This window comes from Papio anubis, chromosome X (genome assembly GCF_008728515.1).
Source record: "Papio anubis isolate 15944 chromosome X, Panubis1.0, whole genome shotgun sequence".
In the NCBI taxonomy this organism is placed as follows: domain Eukaryota; kingdom Metazoa; phylum Chordata; class Mammalia; order Primates; family Cercopithecidae; genus Papio; species Papio anubis.
The window spans coordinates 105,660,198-105,670,121 of NC_044996.1; positions in this window are offsets into that span (position 1 = coordinate 105,660,198).

Consider the following 9,924-nt stretch of genomic DNA (forward strand, 5'->3'; position numbering starts at 1 on the left):
CACAACCAATCAGACAGACTCCAGGTAAAGTCTTCGTTGCATAGAAGTGTAACTTTGTAACTTCACTTTAGCCTCTGATTGGTTGCTTTCCACAACTGATCAGCTGCTTGCATAGGGTGTAACCTTTATAACTTCACTTTAGCCTCTGATTACAGGCCAGTACTTCATTTACATAGGGTGCACAACAAGTAACCAATGAGAAACCTCTAGAGGGTATTTAAACCCCAGAAAATTCTGTAAAGCGGCTCTTGAGCCCCTATGCTCGGCCCGCTCCCACTTTGTGGGATGTTCTTTCATTTTCAATAAATCTCTGCTTTGGTTGCTTCATTCTGTCCTTGCTTTGTTTGTGTGTTTTGTCCAATTCTTTGTTCAAAACACCAACAACGTGGACACTCTCCACCAGTAACACAGCCATTACCACCATTCATCTCCAGAACTCTTTTCATCTTGTAAAACCGAAACTGTGTACCTGTTAAACACTAACTCCCCATTCCCCCATCCCCTGCCCCCATTCCCTGGCAACTGCCATTCTGCATTCTACTTTCTGCCTGTGTGACTTTGACTCTTCTTAGTACTTTATAGAGACAGACTGTCTTTTAAGGAAGATTTTTGGAAACTGGCACTCCATGCTTCCATATGTCCCATTGGCCAGAACTTAGTCACATGACAACAGGTAGCTGGGAAATTAGTCTTTTTCCTGGGTGGCCACTAGAGGAGATATTTAGGGACAGGTAGCAAAGACAAACAGCTCAGTCTTACCCAACTATGGGGGTTCTTCAGTGTAAATGCTCTGTAAAGAGCTCTTAGGCAAAGAAAAGAACTAAAACTTAAACAGCCTTATTTTTTAATTTTAGCTATTGTGGTTTTTTTTTTTTTTTTTTTTTTTTTTTTTTGCCTATGGCTGATTCTTTCAACTCTGAATGCAAAGCATTTGTACATATTTCCCCTCTCGTTCTCTCCATTGGCTTCTTTTGTTACATCTTTGGTTGAAATATATATATATGTGTGTGTGTGTGTATGTATATATATGTATATATGTGTGTGTATATGTATATATATGTATATATGTGTGTGTATATATGTGTGTATATATACATATATACTCTGTTACTTGCAGCCAAAGCCTAGGCATTTCTCACTGATACAGGTTCTTTGATTTTCCATCCTTCCACTGCCAAACTCCTTCTGAGGGAGGGCCACACAAGCTGGGCCCTGCTTTTCAGATGTCTAGTCCCTCTTAATCCCTTGCCACCAACATACTCCTTCACCAGGTCATAGTCACTTTATTTTTTAAAAAACCCAATGGCTGTTGTTCATATCTTCCTTGTCCACTTTGAGTTCAGAGTTTTTTTACTGAAACTCATTTTCCCTTTGGTTTCTAGGACCTTGGATTGTATAGTTGACTTTCTGTCTTCTGACTACTACTTCTACATTTCATATACTGGGAGCCTCTTCTTCATCTTGCCTCCTCGTAGGTACTTTCCCTGCCCAAAGCCTTAACCTCAGTCCTTTTATGATTCACCATCACTACTACCACCCACATCATCTCCACTACCATCTCTACTACCAGCACTACCACCACCACCACCACCACCAACACCACTACCACCACCACCATCTCCACCATCATCACCACTTCCACTGTCAATTTACAAACATAATCTCTAGTCTTTCAATACTCATAATAGCTGTACAAGGTAAATATTATTATTATTCCCAGTTTGCAGATAAGAACACTGAGGCTTAGAGAGATGATACATTTTGCCTAAGAGCAAAAAGCTGGTAGGTATCAGAGGTGGGATTTGAATCTCAGTCTATCTGATGTCAAAGACTGGGCTCTCGATACACCTTACCCCTCCTCACTCTTTAAAATGCTACAAGATTCACTCCTTATCGATCTTCCTCTGACAACACTAGGTGACATCCTAACCATCAGCACAGGCCTGGGTTAATATAACAGCCTCACAACAAATCTCCTTGCCTATAGGCATAGGGTCCTCACTTCACTTCCATTTACCCCTACCATGCCTGTTTGCCCAACACTAGACCGCTAGACCAATGATACTTTAACTCAACCTTCCTCAAGTCCCTGCCCTGCTTATACACTTATAGTGGTTCCCTGACGTTGCATGGATCACATTCTGGTTCTCAAAAGCCTTCCTCACCTGTGCCCATGCTCTCCATACTCCTGACTGACCATCACTTGCCAGTATTCTGAAGCCAGCTGTGGTGGACATTATTAGTGCTCACCAACAGCCAGTTCTCTCCTTCCTGGACAGAGGGGAGAGCCTACTTCACAGCCCCCTTTGCAATTAGGCAGAGCCATGTGACTAGCTCTTGTCGATGAAATATATGTGGAAGTGATGTGTGAGAATTTTACATTGAGGCAATGAAAAGGCTCTGCAGGACCCTCCGACTTCTCTCAACCCTTGCTGGGGTGCTCAGTTGCAAAGTTCCAGATGGTAGAGCCTCCATTGCCTGAGTTCCTAAGTGACTGTATGGAGCAGAACACTTTTCCCCCTTCATCTGTTGACTTGCAGTGAACTTTGCATGGACATGAAATTTCTGAAGCCACTGAGATCTCGCAGTTGTGTTATGGCGGCATAAGCCTAGCATATCAGGACAGGCTAGGTTATGTTGTCAGAACAACTCCAAAATCTCAGTGGCTTACAACACAACAACAAAAATTTCTTTCTTACGCGTGCTACAGGTTTTCACAGGTCATCAGGGGGAGGCTTTTCTCATGGTAGTTACTCAGGTATCCCGGTGGATGGAGAGTCCATTTTTGTGGTCTGTGAGTTCCCTCCAAGTGGGGAGAGAACATGGTGAATCACATCTTGATTCAATGCTTCCAATTCGACAAGACACAAGTAACTTTTGGTGACATTTCCTTGACCAAATCAAGTCACATTGCCACACCTGACTTCAAAGACGGGCAAGAAAATATAATTCTACCATATGCTGGGAAAGAAGAGGGCTGGAGATATTTGGTGAACATTGCTACTGCCATCTTGGCTCATATGCCAGATGAGTTGGTCCCCTCCCTACTCTGCTTCATCCTGCCTCTAGGACTTATTTCATGCTATTTCTTCACCTTTTAACTACAGCTCTAGGCCCGTCCTTTCCATAAAGCCTCCCTTGATATTTCTAGCACATTCTTTTCCTGCTTCTAAACTCCTAGGGCCTTTAGGGTGGCCAAAATTCAGTTGGTTATTCATTGGTTCATGTATAAGTCATGAGACTATTTTTGCTTTTACCAAACATACTTGGATGCATTTGCATATACATATATTTATATATACACCAATCTAATTTATCTTCTTAAAACTATCACCTGGATGGCTGTTTGTTTATTCCAATGATGGGTTCACTGCTACAAGATGTTTGTGGAATTGTCTTGGAGTTCGTAGCACATCCATTTCCTTATCTGTCAGAAGAATATAATAATGGTGCCTATTTTATACATATGTGTGAGAGCTAAATGGGTTAGTGCATATAAACTGCTTAGAACAGCAGCTGGCACACAATAAACGCTCAATAAACTTCAGCTATTATTATTATTTCTCTAAAGAGCTCTGCTGATAGCAATCTTTATCATCCAAAGGTGGATTTAATTTCTTGCTGACGATTCAAAAGTCATTCAGATCTATAGCAGGTGCTGTTGGTGCCCATGTGCCCTCTGCCCACCCCAGAGGTCCCCTGCAGACAGTTCTTGTACCTGCAGATGGTACAAGCATCTCTGCCAGGTGTGGCTTGCAGGCGAGATGATGGCATTGAAACGGCTGAGGAATGAATGCCCTCAGGTCTGACTCTCAACCAATAAGGCAGTGGAGATGATAGATCAATATCTCCTTTTCATTATCACTCAGCAGGAGAAGTCTGAGGTGTGTCCTGGAGTGTCCACACCATCTCCCGGAGAGGCCCAAATGGAACTTGGCCTCCAATGTCTACGGAGGTAACCTGTTCACTAACACACTTTTTGTCTTTTTCCCCTTTCTTGTCTCACTTTCTCCACTCTCTGAACCCTTCCCGGGATCACCCCCCAAACAGATTACCTGTACTCAGAGAATAATGCTTTAGGTGACGAGGGCAAACATGAGACTAAACTTTATCCAATGAAACTCCTTTTTTCAATGTTGTCTGTCAACTGCCTCTGGCAGTGGTTCTAAAAGTGGAATTGCATGAGGTTTTGAGCCATGACTGCACTATTGAAATAAGTTTCTGGCCTCTTAAGGTGTCAGCAGTGAGGGAGACATCTTTGGATGTATGCGTTCTGGGTATCATTTAGGGGACTGGCCAGCCTCCTCGCCCTGTAGCTTTGCCTTGTTAGGGGGTTCTCTCATGAAGGCCCTGAGAGGCTCAGTGTGGACAGAACACTGTCCCCTGGTTTGGTGGTGGGTTTTGTGAGCTCTGGGTAGCCCAGCACTGGGATGTTCAGCAAACACTTTGTTTCATTGTTTGTCCCTGTGGTGGGCAGTGGACATGGGCTCCTCAAGAGTCAGCAACAGTTGGCCGGGCGTGGTGGCTCATGCCTGTGATCCCAGCATTTTGGGAGGCCGAGGCGGGCAGATCACTTAAGGTCAGGAGTTTGACACCAGCCTGGCCAAAATGGCGAAACCCCGTCTCTGCTAAAATTACAAAACATTAGCCAGGCATGGTGGCAGACACCTGTAATCCCAACTACTCAGGAGGTTAAGGCGGGAGAATCGCTTGAACCCAGGAGGCGGAGGTTGCAGTGAGCCGAGATTGTGCCACTGCACTCCAGCTTGGGCAACAGAGCAAGACATCATCTTAAGAAGAAAAAAAAAAGAGTCAGCAACAGTCTCCTCCCCATTTTGTGAAAACCTACAGGACAATGAACACGAGGTTATATTGAGGATAGTTAGCCTGGTGCTAATTCTTTGCAACCAAGAAGGAAGATATTAATCAACTTGTGCATGTGTGCATTAGTGTCAGAAAGAAATTTCCAATCAGGGACAGATTAGCCAAAAAAGGAAAATCAAAAAGAGATTCCCCGAACAGTGAGGAGGTGGGTGCAGATAGCTGTGAGGAGGCCTTGGAAGTCTGCTCTTTGCCTGAGCTCACCCACCCTTCCCATCAGATAATGGCATTCAGGAAGACAGTGCTGTTTTAAGATTTATTTAGGATTGCAAGTGTTTTAAAAACAGAGGCCCAGAGAAGGAAAGATTTGCAATTGCAGGGAAAAAAAAAAAATGAACACACAGGAGAGTTTTCCAGATTTCTGGAATGTCAAATGGCGATTGTAATATCTGCATCACTTGTTGTGAGGATTAAATGAGGTGATGCATACAAAAATACCTAGCACTGCTCTTGTTCACAGCAGGTACTCAAAATTTGATAGCATTCTAATAAATATAGTCCTGTATAATACACTGGCTAACTTTCTATGATGACATTCTGATTTTTTTTTTTTTTTGAGACACACTCTCCCCACTTTGTCGCCCAGGCTGGAGTGCAGTGGCACAATCTCAGCTCACTGCAACCTCTGCCTCTCGGGCTCAAGCAATTGCAATTCTCCTGCCTCAGCCTCCCAAGTAGCTGGGATTACAGGCATGTGCCACCGTGTCTGGCTAATTTTTGTATTTTTAGTAGAGATAGGGGTTTTACCATGTTGGTCAGGCTGGTCTCCAACTCCTGACCTTCAGTGATCCACCCGCCTTGGCCTCCCAAAATACTGTGATTACAGGCATGAGCCACAGTGCCCCACCGATATTCAGATTTTTTTTTTGTTTTTTGCCTAATAGAAATTTTATTCTAACCTTGGCTACCTTTAAAGCCACCTTGAGTTCAACATTGCCCTGTAAAACGAACTGTGCCCTTTTCTCTGGGCTCTGTGGCAGGCAGTGGGCAGCGTGCACTCTGTTCTCTCTGTGCTCTTATAGAGGTTTAGGGCACGACTGGCGATCCTTCTGCACAAGCCTGGCGTGAAGAAACAAGCCACGAAGGGAGCCATCATTCCCAGAATCCAGGCAGCCAGACAGCACACCCCACTCAGCTGTGAGACCTGGGGGCTACACACAGGAATGAACAGAACCCACATTTAGCCAGTTCCTCTTATCAGCGAGGAAACCGGCTGAGAATGCAGAACACTGAACTAGACACGGCAACGGGGCCTCCGATCCAGCCAGTCAGCTCGAAAAGACTGCTTGACCTTGCAACACATTCCAGGATGGTTATATTTTGGGGTCGAAAAATCCATTCAAACTCTTTTTCCCTAGCTGCATGTGAACTTCGGGGAGCAACAATTATGCTTCTGCAGGAGCCAGCAGAAAAGCCAGACCCTCCAAACCGCAAAAGCAGCTGTCTCAAACCTCCACGTTATTAGGCTGATTGAAATAATCAGAAAACAGCTCCAGAAAGCTGGCTTTGAGAAAGGCAGGCAATTTTTGTTTGGCAGAGAGTGCTGTCAGCCTCCTCAGTGGGGGAAATCGAATGTTGTCTTTCTCACTCTCTTTCTTCTTTTCCCTTCTAAAAACTCTTCCCTGCATCGTTTGATTTCACATCAATTTGGTGAGAAGGGCTGTTGGTACATCTCATCTTCTGTGTCATGGGCTATCTGGAGTCCCAGGTCACCAGGTCACAGGAGAGATGCAAAATGATGCCCCGGAATCATGGTGGCTTTGGATTGTAGGAAACTGCTTTGTCCCTGGAGCCTGGCTGTTTCCCTGTCTCTCCCCCTGGCCTCTCCCTTATTCAAATGGTCATCAAATGGAGGAAGGAGAGGCCAAAAAGCCTGAAAATCCAACCTCATGAAGCAGAACCAACAGTCCCCATTGGAGGAGACAGATGTAGCAGAAGCAAAGGACTGGAGAAAAAGCTTTCCTGTCTCCCTGTGATGAAATTGAATTAGCATTGGCTGCATTAATGCCCATTTAGAGTGTGGAAGGGACTGTGACCCAGTCAAGGTTGAGAGGGGTGTGGTGAAGAGGTGAGGCCATAGCAACATCCCTATGCCCCTTCCCTGCCACTGCAGCCCCTAGCCTGTAGCATTTCTTAGCCTCAACCTGGGCCCGGTGGTCTTCCATTCAATGCACTGTCTAGCCTCCGATTTGCAGTAGGCAACCTTCTCTCTGGGAGCTCCATGTGTGCCGCCTCCTGGCCGACTCAACTCTACAGAAATCTAGGGGGGCCATGGGTAAGGGTGGGGGCACGCCCTGGATAGGCTGCTTAGCAGGACTCAGGCACTTGAAGCTTCGGCTGTGCGACCCTGAGAGAGGTAGGGAGGACGGGAGAGGGCTCCTCCTGTGTGGTATTTGCACGTTGCTGGGGAACGTGCTGCTTCCACGTTTCCAGCAATAACAAGGCACATTTGCTGCTGCAGGTTCATTAACGAGGCCTGCGGGAATGAGGATTGGCTTGTCCACCGTGTTCACTGGACGGTAGGAAAAAAGAAAAGTCAGAAAAGGGAGAGCGATGTTCAGGTTCATGCTCACCTGTGGCTACTTCCCTGAACTCAAGAGGCCACCAGCCCCTAGCTGCCTTGGCCATTGCTGCGGTGGGGTGGGGTGGGTGGGGTGAAGGAGTGGGAAAGGGAGGGGTGGGGGTACTGGTGATTCTAAGGATTCCCTTTGCTCCTTTTTTTTTTTTTTTTTTCTCTTTAACTGATACTGGCCCATTTGCTGTGCTGCTGGGTCAGTCTTGGACATTTTTCTCCAGATGACGACCCCACAATATTCTTTTTAAGCAGGACAGGCAGTTTGCCCAGGATTCTGCCAGCTCAGGCATGAGACCTAAGGCATATGCCCTGCCTGCCTGCTCAGACAGGGAACATTTAAGAATCCCTGACTGCATGCCTGTAATCCCAGTACTTTTGGGAGGGAGGCCAAGGTTGCAGGATCGCTTAAGCCCAGGAATTCGAGACCAGCCCGGGCAACAAAGTGAGACCCTTTCTCTACAAAAAATAAAAAAATTACCCAGGTGTGATTGTGTACACCTGTAGTCCCAGCTACCAGGAGGCTGAGGCGGGAGGATCGCTTGAGCCCAGGAGTTCAAGGCTGCAGTGAGCTATGATTCTGCCACTGTACTCCAGCCGAGGCGATAGAGCGAGATCCTGTCTCTAAAAAAAAGAAAAAGAATTCCTGACTGCCTGACTATGGAAAAGTCGGGAAACAGGAACGGGGAGCCCCCAGACTCGGCCATCTTTCCTCCATCCCTGCTCTCACTCTCGGTTCTAATTTTTCTTGGTTCTGTCCTCTGCCTCTAGGCAGCCATCCTGACTTAGGTGTGGACAAAGAGACCCCTGGTCTGTGGGACATGTGGTGGCCCACAGCAGCCCCCCACACAGTGTGTCTTCAGAGTCCCTTGCCCTGGAACCTGTTGTCCTCTCTTCCTGTCCTCCAAGGTGGCTTAAATTCTCAGCCAGCATTCCTGTTTGTTGGGCAAACAGACAGTGAAAACAGTCCAGTGCCAGGAGGCTTGGAGCCTGGCACCCGGCCAGGGGCCTGGCAGCCGCATCCCAGGGATGGGAGGAAAGAATATCCATTTGGGAATTATTTAGGGTCCACCCGCTTCTCTCTTTGCATCAACAGAAGGCGGGCACAGGCAAGGGCAAAGGCAAAGAAAGACGGCGAATTGGGGATCGTTCTGATCTGCAACTTGTCAGGAGATCAGGAGTCCTGGCAAGAGGTTACTTGGGGAAGCTGGATGATGTTATACGACCAAATTGGGGTTTGGGGATTATCTGTGGATTTCATTTATCTGTGTTTCCTGAGGTACTTGTTGTAGGTAATTAAGAGCTGATTGCTAGTAATTAAGAGTTGTTGAGAGAGGCAGCAGGATCCAAAAAGGAGAGTCACACGTTTTGTCTTCCTTTGGACAGACTCCTGACCTCCTCCCCTCCTCCCTCTGCCTGCCCCCTCCGATGCGTGTGCCTTCTGCAGGGACGCTGGCCCCTGGAGAGCAAGTCGCAGCTTGTCAACTGGATTATTTATGTGTCAGCTCCGCTCTGGCTTAATTTCCTCCTGTTATTCCCAAGCCTTGAGTAAAGCCTTGTGTAGCAGGTTTAAGTTCCACTCTCCTGACACTCGGGTGTGCTAAGATGTAGCTTTTCTTTATTTCTCCCCAACTGCAGCTTTAACTGGGCTCTTGAGCCCCCATTTCTACTGATGGTCGACAACTTAAACTTGCCAAGTCAAGGTAACAGTCACTTCTGGTTTAAATCATGGTCACTTTTAGGCAAATGCTGTCTCTTCAGGATTCTCCCTCACTCATTCTTCCCAGGCGTGAGCTGCAGCCCTGGGAGTGGGGGCGGGGGGTCTCGGTGGTCGCGGGGGGGTAAAGCAGGGAGCCGGGAGGAGAGGCTGGTCCTACACTGTCCTAGTATTGTGTGAGGGACATGTGTCCGCATGCTGCTCTCTGCATCCTGGCCCTACCCACTGGACTGACTGGACTTGGACAAGGTGTGCCTGTCCCTCTTTGACTTGAACATGGAACCTGATGTTGCAGCTGGCTACGGCCTCTAGTCCAGAGGCCTTGGATGTTACTCCGCTACATGCCCCAGGCCGGCGCCCTTTGGTGCCATGGTGGCTTGGGTGCCCTTGGCTGCTCTCTCTACTGTGCTGGAGTGTGAGGACCTGGGCCACCCTTGCAATCGCTGCTGAGACACTGCATTTAGTCACAGCCACTTTACCGCCGCAGCACCGGATTAAACGTGGACCTTCTCTGCGCGATGTGGAGGCTTCCCTTGCTGCTGGCTGCCGTGGCGTGAGACTCCGTCCCCTCTCCTCCCTGTGCCTATCAACCTCTCTGGGGTTTTCATGCCTCTCCCATCCCTGTGCCAGAAGAGCCCCAGGCTTGTTACAGGGCTCCTGTGGGCACGTAGACCCTTCCACCAGCCAGTCATCCTCTCGAACCATGATTCCCTCTTCCTGTGGCAGAAAAACTGCTCTCATAATCCCACCCCCG